The sequence below is a fragment of the Myotis myotis genome, unplaced genomic scaffold, assembly GCF_014108235.1.
Source record: "Myotis myotis isolate mMyoMyo1 unplaced genomic scaffold, mMyoMyo1.p scaffold_m19_p_2, whole genome shotgun sequence".
NCBI classification, from domain to species: Eukaryota; Metazoa; Chordata; class Mammalia; order Chiroptera; family Vespertilionidae; genus Myotis; species Myotis myotis.
In genome coordinates this window covers 20,260,419-20,269,527 of record NW_023416324.1, presented here as the reverse complement: position 1 = coordinate 20,269,527, position 9,109 = coordinate 20,260,419, and positions in this window count along the sequence as shown.

Here is a 9,109-nt window from a genome sequence, read left to right as displayed (position 1 = left end):
ATTACCCCAAGTGAGGATAAGTAAAGGTGTCTGGAGAACATGTAGAGGCAGAGAGGAATCCATTCGAATGCCTGCAGAGTGCCTGAGAGGAACAGAATGTGAGAATGCTCATGGGAATGAGTTGTGTGACAGAGAGAAAACAAGCATGCTTTGAAATGTGGAAGGGAGCCCCCAAACTGAAGTTTAGAATTGTGTCTGTGAAAACTGCCCATGTTTGGGCATGTGGTCCTTCTATTATTCAGCCAGCCGATCTTCAGACTTTCTGCCTGGTTAGACTTGGCAGGGGGATTAAGAGTGAAAGAGAGAGGTGAAGTAGTTCGTTTTCAAGATTGTATGTAGAACCCTGACAAGTGTACAGCTACACCTGAACACTCCCACTGGATCATTAATATCCATGCGACCAGGAGCCCTTTCCGTTCCCTTCCTGTTGGACCAGATGGCTTTCCTACCTCTAACCTCCTTTACCTTGTCCTCCTTTTGAGTTCCCTAGTAATGACCTTGCCTTTACACTACCCTCAGTTACCATACTGCACCTTCATTGGCTTGCTACAACCCCCGGCGAGCTAATTGCCTTTTGCCCTTCATTGTCTGCCAGATTAATGACTCCTCCTGTGTCTGGTTGCCTGTAGCCTCCTCTGAGGTTCCTCTATGTCCTCTCTCTCTTCTACTCCCTCCTCCACTCAGCCTCTCTGAGCTCCACATCTGACTTTTAGAAGTCATTTAATTCAAAAGGTAAAATAGCAACACTGTCTTTTGCCTCCACTAATTAAAGAAGGTAGTCCCTGGCATCATGCAGAGGGACCATTTTGTAGCAGTGGCAAAAATATATACCAGAACAAGGCATAGTAATTCATATATGAGAGTGAATCCAAGTGAGGAGGAATAAATGAATGTGTATGGAGGTATCAGGAGCAAGACAGAATGTGTGCCAGGAAACAGGACTCAGAAGGGAATCTCCTCCCAACCATACAGCCATCACAGGGACTTGCTGCCTCCATAGGTGAGCCTAACAGGCTCTTGCCCCAGAGAAAAAAGTCATCACCAGTTTACAACGGCTCAAAGTCCCTTTCTGAGCACCTACACTAAATGGAATGAAGCTGGTACTCTGCTAAGTATCATGCCCTGTGTGCAGATATAACAGATTTTTCAAGACAGGGGTTTCAGAGTGTGGTCCCTGGACTAGCAGCGTCAGAAATCTGTGGGCGGGGCCCAGCAATGTTTTGCCAAAACCTCCAGGTGATTCTCATGTATGCTAACGTTTGAGAACCACTGTAGATCTGAGAATTTGTATCCTATATAATAAAAGCGTAATATGCAAATAGACTAAATGGTGGACAACCGGTCGCTATGACGTGCACTGACCACCAGGGGGCAAACACTCAACGCAGGAGCTACCCCCTGGTGATCAGTGAGTCCCCACAGGGGAAGTGCCACTCAGTCAGAAGCTGGGTTCACAGCAGCATCCCGCCTTCAAGACAGCGCTAAGGAGCAGCAAGCTGGGCTCACGACTGGCTGGCGAGTGCAGCAGCAGTGGTGGGAGCCTCTGCAGGCAGGCACTAAGAAGTGAGGGTCAACTGCAAGAGCCCCAGACTGCGAGAGGGATGTCTGACTGCCAGCTTAGGCCAATCCCCTGGGGTATCGGGCCTAAGCCAGCAGGCGGACATTCCCCGAGGGGTCCTGGATTGCAAGAGGGCACAAGCCAGTCTGAGGGACCACCCCCTCCCAGTGCATGAATCTGGTGCACCAGGCCTCTAGTCTTTAATAAGTTCCCAGGTGATACCACCCTTTGAAAACCTCTGCTCTAAGAATAGAAAATGGAGGACAATGTATAATTGTCCTCCTTCCACCTAGAATACTCCCCCCCATTTCCAAAGTCCTAGTCAAACTCATCTTTAAAGACCCACCTCTAATGATACTTCCAGCTGATTCAACTGAAGGTTATCTCTTTATACCTTATTACATTTTCAGGGCTCAGCGAACTAGGGCCCAAAGGCTAAGTCCAGCCCATAGCTGTTTATGTAAAGTCCTGGAACGGATAGCTTTTTTATTTGTAAATGATTTGGAGGGGGAGGGTCAACTAAGAATATGCAACAGAGACCATATGTGCTTTGCAAAGCCTGAATGACCTACTATTTGGCTTTTACAGAAAAAGTTTGCCGACTCCTGTCATATTTATTTGTGTACTTTTCTTATTTCTCCTCTTAAACTGTTAACTGCTTAAGAACAGAGTTAATATCGGAATCATTTTTGTATTCCATTCAATGCCAAGCACAATAATTGTTCAATAAATATGGAAAGGATGATGGACGGATGGACAGATGGATGGATAGATGAATGGCTGGGTGGTGAGTGGGTGGGTGGGTGGATGGTGAGCTATTTGTGAGGTTAACCAGTCTTCTGAGAGTCCAAACACCTTGTCGCTTTGTAGCTGCTCCATACAGGAAGTAAGAACAGTAGTTTTTCCATGATGAGAATCAGGAAGTTCATACTAATTGAATCTGCTTTTTTTGTTAGTAACTAGAATGACGAAGACATTAGGAGCTGTGCTACAGCTTGAAAAACAAGATTAGCATTTAGAACGTTTAAATGTATTCGTTTAAAAATAAACAAAAGCTTAAAATCTCAGTTGAATTTCCAACATTCAGTAAAATAGTTTCATGGAACTACTCACAACTCGTGTTAAAGAGACCCCGGGGTGGAGGCAATGCCACATGAGTCACGCCTGCCACGCGGCTGCTCGGCCTCTGCTCAGATGGCTCCACTGACATGAAACTCACCTCACAAAGCAGCCCACTCCACTTTTCAACAACTCCACTTGTTAGTAAGTACTTCTTTTTCTTTTTTAGTTGAAATCTATCTCCTTACAATTTCCACTCCGAAGTCCCACTTAAGCCTATTCTAGCTATCAAAATTAATTGTTATAAATATGAGAAAATACGTAGCGTAAACTTATACTTGCCTGGAAAGAGTGGAAGATTTAAGGGGATCTACCCCATTTAGATAGTTTTGCCTTGCAAAGAGTAACAGAATGGGTTAGAAACGCAAGAAGTTAAAAGCCAACAGGTATGCTGAGAGAGGACAAGCAAATGTAGGGTATCCAATGGAATTGAACATAGCATTCCAAACACAGTGGGAAGCAAAAGGCTGGTGGTCACAGCAGATCAGAGGCCGACCACAGACATGCAGCGTGTTTCTGCCACAGAGGAATGTTAATCACAATTAGAGGCCATTATTTGGGGCAAATGAGGGAAAGAAGGCCCCAGAGCTGGGCCTCGGAGGCTCTGGAATTGTTTTGTGATCCCAAAGCTCTGAAACAGCCGCCTTGACAAGTTGCTAGGGCAGAAGTGGAGCAGGAGGAAGCCTCTTAGGAATGGCAGAGTCCTCTAACGGTGGACTGGGCCAAAGCAGCGAGGGCCCAAGGAGGTGGGAGGAGGAGGTGGGGAGAGGAAGCCGAAATCTCAAGCTGTACGCCTGTTTACCATGTAATGTCCTAATATTAACCCAAAGACAGTACCTTGAGAACTGATGAATCAATTAATACATGAAAATAGCTCCAGGAAGAATGTTTGTTGATCACTTACTTTCTGGATTTCTAAAGCATTTTTACAGAGCTTGGAGTTAAATGAGGAATTTAATCTAGTAATAGTAGTCGCTAACTAGCTTCTAGTTTCTTGCTTTCCCTCTCCCTTCCCAACAGTCATAAATATAAGAGTGCACTTGTCTAAACACCCTCTCCCACCTCCCCCCCCCCCCCCCCACACACACACACTCTGTGGCTAAGTCTATTCTGGTTATCGCTTCTCCCAGTTATACCTGTAGGTAGTTTGTTTGTTTTTCTTTTCTTAGAAGAATTTCTAAGATTTGAGAATGGAACTTTTTAAACTCTGGTAAAAAGCTTATAATCAAGCCTGTTTAATAATCATAAGGATTAAAAGCTCAAATTTTTAGTCTTCCCTTCTCCACACTCAAGGCACTCCCATATTACAACTGGGACATGAGTTCTAGATTCAGACTCTTCTGGTTTATGGCACTTAATAGCTTATGATCTTGGGCAGGTTACCACTCAGAACCCATTTCATCATCAATAATTATTGCTCCAAAATAATGCTAGGAGGATTGATCAGGCAAAGGGAGGGTGGTAATTATTAAATGCCTATTCTGTGCTGCACACAGTGCTAAGTGTTTTTGCATTCTCTTATTTACTTTTTCCAATAACTCTTAAAAATCTTTAGCATTAACCCTGTTTACAGATAAGGAAACCGAGGGCCACAGAGGTTAAGTAACCTGCCTAAGATCTCCCAACTGGGGCAGAGGCAGGAATCCAAATAGCTTTCTCTGAATACAAAGCTCTCCTCTTCCTTTTAAATTATGCTGCCTCCCCGAGACTGTGCTCAGCACATGGCAAGCTTTCAGGAAAGGTAGGTGTCCTCATCCCTTCTCTCCAAAGGTCTCTGAGGCAGTTGCTTTCGACTTGTTTTCCTTTTCAATTAAATAGTTAAAAATTCTTTTATAGACCCTGCTGACAGGACCAACCATGTATGTACATATGTGAAAATACTAGGAGTTAATATCCAAAATTTATAAAGAACTCAATATTACTCAACACCGAAAAAAACCCACAAACACAACAATCCAATTAAAATGCGTTCAGAGGACCTGAAAAGACACTTCTCCAAAAAGGACATGCAGCTGACCAATAGACATATGAAAAGGTGCTCAGAGTCACTAATTGTCAGAGAAATGCAAATTAAAATCACAATGAGATATCAAAATGGCTATCAATAAATCCACAAATCACATGTTGGCAAGGGTGTGGAGAAAAGAGAACTCTCAAGCACTGTTGGTGGGAATGCAGATTGGTGCAGGCTCTATGGAAAACGGTGTGGAGATTCCTCAAAAAGTAAAAATAAAACTGCTTTGCCTGGCCGGCGTGGCTCAGTGGTTGAGCATCAACCTATGAACCAGAAGGTCATGATTTGATTGCTGGTCAGGACACGTGCCTGGGTTGCGGGCTTGATCTACAGTGTGGGGCATGCAGGAGACAGCCTATCAATGATTCTCTCTCATCATTGATGTTTCTATCTCTCTCTCTCTCCCTCTCCCTTCCTCTCTGAAATCAATATATATATACAGAGTCCACCGTTAGAGGACTCTGCCATTCCTAAGAGGCTTCCTCCTGCTCCACTTCCGCCCAAGCAACTTGTCAAGGCGGCTGTTTCAGAGCTTTGGGATCACAAAACAATTCCCGAGTCTCCGAGGCCCAGCTCTGGGGCCTTCTTTCCCTCATTTGCCCCATACATATACATATACATATACATATACATATACATATACATATACACACACATATATATATTTTTTAAATGCTCTATTACCTAGCAATTCCACTTGTGGGGATTTATTCAAAGAAACCCAAAACACTAATTTAAAAGAATATATACAATCCTTTGTTCGTTGCAGCAGCATTTACAGTAGCCAAGATATGGAAGCAGCCCATCAATAGACAAGTGGATAAAAGAGTTGTGGCACTTAACACACGATGGCACACTGCTCAGTCATAAGAAAGGATGAAATCTTATTTGCAGCAGCATAGAGGGACCTAGAGGGTATTCTGCTCAGTGAAATAAGTCATTCTGAGAAAGGCAAATACCATATGATTTCACTTATCTGTAGAGTCTAAAGAACAAAATAAGTGAACAAAATCGAAACAGACTCATAGACACAAAAAAAGACCGGTAGTTGCCAGAGGGGTGGGGGTGTTAGGGGACGGGGTAAAAGAGGGTGAGTGTATGTGTATGTGTGCACATGTGAACAGGCATGCTTTGTGGAGAGACGTAGTATGCAGAAAGTTTTTATGGAGCTATAATTAATGAACAACAGTAATTAGTTTTAGGTATACAATATAATGATTCATTATTTGTATATATTGAAAAATGATCACCACAATAAGTCTAGGTAACAACCATCACCACACATAGTTACAGAATTTTTTTCTTGTGGTGAGAAATTTTAAGATTTACTCTCTTGCCAACTTTCAAATACAGTCACCATATATCCCCCGGACTTATTTGTTTTATTTGTTTAACTTGAAGTTTGTGCCTTTGGAGATATTTTCATAGAGATCTTTTTCTTAGTCTTGGCTACTGAGATTACTATGTACAAATCCAGGAATACATAGCTCTACTAAAAATAAACCAGGAAGAACTGACTGAAACCATACTGCGAAGAATTTACTGTCATTAGGTTTTTTAAAAATATTTTTCTAACTTTGAGGTTATTCTCTGGAACTTAATTCTTCTTCCGCCCCAACCTACTCTCTTTCCAGTCTGTGCCACAAACTGGGTGGCTTAAGAAATGTTCTGGAGACTGGAAGTCTGAAATTCAGTGTGAGCAGGGCCATGCTCCCTCTGAAATCTTTCCTGGTCTCTTCCTAGCTTCTAGCACCACGTTCCTTGGCTCATGAAAACATAATTCCAATCCCTGCCCCATCTCCACAGAGCTGTCTTCTCTCAGTGTATGTGTCTCTTCACATGACGTTCTTTTATAAGGATATCAGTCATATTGGATTAGAGGCCCAACCTGCTCAAGGGTGATCTCATCTTAACTAATTACATCTGCAATGACCCTCTATCCAAATGAAGTCACAGTCTGAGGTACTGGGTGTTAGGACTTTAACATCTTTTTGAGGGAACACAGCTTAGTCCATAACAGGCAGTATTTGAAGTGGAAGAAAAAAGACCTGGACATAGTGTGTGATGACCAGCTGGGAGACTGAGGCAATGGATGTCTTAAAGTTAGGCACCAACTTAACGTAGTGATTGGATCCAAGTTTGTGTATGTAATTGTCCTCTGGGCAACCAGTAGCATAGCATCCCTCTTTAAGCCCCAAAGTAAAAGTTCTTTCTACAGAATCCTTAATAATGTCAATAATAATTATTATCATCATAATAATAGCAGCTAACATTTATTAAGTGTTTGCCAAGTGCCAGGCATTTTTCTAACTGCTTTACATATATTAACTCATCTAATAAAAGAACCCTACAAAGTGGTATTATTGTCCCAGTTTTACAGTTAAGGAGACTGAAGCCAAGACATTTAGTAACTCGCTCGGAGTCACGAAACTAGGAAGTTGAAGTTTGAGCCCAGGCAGTTTGGCTCTAGAGCATCCATTTTTCATCACTGTCTAGAGCAGCGGTTCTCAACCTGTGGGTCGCGACCCCTTTGGCGGTGGAAGGACCCTTTCACAGGGGTCGCCTAAGACCATCCTGCATATCAGATATTTACATTACGATTCATAACAGTAGCCACATTAGTGATGAAGTAGCAACAAAAATAATTTTATGGTTGGGTCACAACATGAGGCACTGTATTTAAAGGGCCAGAAGGTTGAGAACCACTGCTCTAGAGACTGACTCTTTAAATCTTAAGTCCCTAAAGGGCCTTCTGAAAAAGCTGCCCTAAAAAAATAAATAAATAAATAAAAATAAAAAAATAAAAAGGCCAAAATTTAGATAGGGAAAACAGACCATGGTTCTGTATAAAGAGATTTTTAAGTGTGACTATGACCAATGATGAAAAATAACTTAGGGGATCCTCACTATTTACTGTGGTAGAAGAGTCACTTTCCAAATCCCAAATCGGACTCGCATCCTTGCCGTTTATCACATGTATCATTGCTGAGTATTGTCCTCGGCGCTCTGCAGACATCTCATTTAATCCACAGAACCACCGCATGAGGGAAATGCGACCTCATTCTACTGCTGAAGAAACTGAGGCCCAAAAGAATGTAAGCTGCCGAGGATACTGGGCTGGTGGTTAGAAATTGAACCCAGGTCTTAACAACACAAAAGCCTGTGCTGCTAACCAACAGGCTGCAGGTACACTGTCTGCCATATATAAAAACACTGATCTATAAAAACGGGTTTGCCACAGACAGGGATCCTGTAAACTACAGCCCCCAGGCCAAAAATAGCCCACCACATATTTTTGTCACTCATATTTTATTGAAACACAGTCACACTCCACTTACAACTTGTCTACGGCTGTGTTTGCCCAGCAGAGTTGAGTAGTCATGGCAGAGACCATATGCTGGCAAAGCCTAAAATATTGACTATCTGGCCCCTTACAGAGAAAGTTGCAGGCTGAATAGTTGACGTGTCTCAGAGTAGGGAGACTAACGCTGCTGAGTCTCACTCCCTAAACACCACATTGGCACCACATGGCTTTAACTAGATGTGCCTTCCAAAGGTGCCCATATCCCCCCCTTTCCTCTCCATATTCTTCAAACAACCAGCAACCAGCTTATAGAAACACTTGACACAATCTGCCTCCTATAAATTATGAAGAAAATAAGGAGGTTTCAGAAAAAGTATATCCATGTAAACGTACGGGGTCTATTTCACAGTGAAATCAGACTATTTTGCTGTCTAAGACTGCACGGTCAGTTTTAACTTCTCGTCCTTTATTTCTATCTTTGTTGGCCCTCATTTACTTACTTTGGTTTCTAGTGACACTGAAGGGGGCAACAAGCAGAGGATTGGGGGGAGGGAGAACTTTTTGAGGGGGCTTGAGCTGAATCCATTTGGACTATTTCCAATGTATCAGTAGCCTCAGACAGCTGCCAAAGGCGCAATTGGACTGGTGCAAATCAGGATACTTAAGTGTGTGCGGCAAATGGGGGTGTAAGGTGGTCTGCCCTCTGGCCCCAAAGTCTAGAGAGCCTGAACACTGCTATTACTGACTTATACCTTGGACGGAGAAGCGACCTCAGAGGAGAGGCAGAGCCATAGCAAAGGAGCCCCATCATCCCGCCTTTTCAGAGTCTCCATACACAAGCCACTGCAGGAATGATGACACCAGCAGCCTTTGTGGGCAGACTAGACCTCTCATTTCCTGCTGGTTTCCGATTGCATGAGGAAAACCCAGCCCACTTTACTCCAGGGCTTTCAGCTCCAGTTGGAGAGCTGTTCTCAGTATCTTTCCCCTCGATATCCCTGGAACCTCTGTCACAGCTGTAATCCGCAGCAAATGGATTTCCCTGACCCTGGGACAAAGGCCCAGTGTTCCCTAGACTTGGCGGCTCCTGGGAGGGCAGGACCATCAGCATTTC